We start from the raw sequence: 1,618 nt of genomic DNA on the forward strand, positions 1-1,618 counted from the left end.
GTTTGAACTCTGCTCGTTTCTTAGTATGGAGTATACCTCGAGTCATTCTCATGGGGGAGGGGCCTCCTGTCCACGTGGCAATGGATTTTGTACCTTTTATTTGTATCCTTGGGCTTGTAGCTTGCCTCAGCAGGGTTGATGTGTATTCTTCAACATTCTGTCTTGGCTCAGCTCCAAACCATCAGCTTACTTGATAAACTTCTGTCCTTTAACTCTCTTTCTGGACAGGAGCCTGTGTGGAAAGCTGGCTCCAGTGGGCCATCTTCCCTCCATCTCCCCTCCTCCCTCTTTTTGATATTTTTGAAAGGCATGAGAAATAGGCTGGAGCATTTATTGCAGGGAGCAGCAGTCCCTTCTTTTTCCATATTTTGGAAAAGGTTAAGTAATATAGGTACTAGTTCCTCTTTAAAGGTTCAATAGAATTCTGATGTGAAGCCGTCTGGTCTCAGGCTTTTCTTTTTAGGGAGATTTTGTATAGTTGATGCTATTTCAGAACTTGATATAGGCCTGTTCAACATTTCCACATCATTCTGGCTAAGTCTTGGAAGGTGGAGTGTTTCCAAGTATTGATCTATTTCCTTCAGATTTTTGTATTTCTGAGAATAGAGTTTCTTGTAATATTCATTAGGGATTTTTTGAATTTCTGAGGAGTCTGATGTTATTTAATCTTTACCATTTCTGATTGATGAAATTAGAGATTTGACTCTTTTATTCCTGATTAGGTTCACCAAAGGCTTATCTATTTTTTGACTTTTTCAAAAATAACTTTTTAATTTATTGATCTCTTGTACAATCCTTTTGTTTTCAATTTCATTTAATTTAATTCTGCTCTAATTTTGGATATTTATTTTCTTCTGCTGGGTTTGGAATTGGAATGTTCTTCCTTTTCCAGTTGCTTGAGATGTCCCATTAAGTTGTTAACTTCCTCTCTTTCTTTTTTTTTTTTCTTCTTTTTTTTCCTTTTGTTTTTCTTTCTTTTTCTTTTTTTTTTTCTTTTTTCTTCCTCTGTGCAACCCACTTCAGTGCCAGCAGCCTATGGACACAGAGGCCAGGCAATGGTTCAGGGCCACAGTTTGCTCTGGCATGGGGCACTATGAGAGGCCCAGGGGAACGGGCAACTTCCTCTCTTTCTGTTCTCTTGAGAAAGGCTTGCAATGCTATAAATTTCCCTCTTAGGACTGCCTTCGCGGTATCCCAAAGGTTCTGATAATTCATGTCTTTATCATTTTGTTCCAAAAATTTGGTAATTTCCTGCTTAATCTTGTCTATGACCCAGCTATTATTCAACATAAGGTTATTTAGCTTCCATGTTTTTGTATGAGTATGCAGATTCCTGTTGTTACTGAGTTCAACTTTTATTCCATCATGGTCCAAGAAGATGCAAGGAATAATTTCTATTCCTTTAAATTTGCTGAGGTTCTTTTTCTGAACTAGATGTGATAAATTTTGGAGGATGTTCCATGGGCTGATGAGAAGAATGTGTATTCAGTTTGGTTAGGATGAAATGTTCTGTAGAAGTCTGTTCAATCCAATTGTTAGATGGTTAAGTTTAAGTCTAAAATTTCTTTGCCAAGTTTCTTATTGGAGGATCTGTCCAACATTGCCAAAAGGGTGTTAT

General features: G+C 37.5%; 1 non-coding gene across 1 annotated transcript; it reads right to left on the bottom strand.

The window, feature by feature from the left end:
• Positions 1-1,003: 1,003 nt before the first annotated feature.
• LOC128578829 (small nucleolar RNA SNORA42/SNORA80 family) lies at positions 1,004-1,142 on the bottom strand. The gene has a single exon (XR_008377933.1). It is a non-coding gene; the product is annotated as a small nucleolar RNA SNORA42/SNORA80 family (small nucleolar RNA).
• Positions 1,143-1,618: the final 476 nt, after the last annotated feature.

Source organism: Nycticebus coucang, chromosome X, assembly GCF_027406575.1.
Source record: "Nycticebus coucang isolate mNycCou1 chromosome X, mNycCou1.pri, whole genome shotgun sequence".
NCBI lineage: Eukaryota > Metazoa > Chordata > Mammalia > Primates > Lorisidae > Nycticebus > Nycticebus coucang.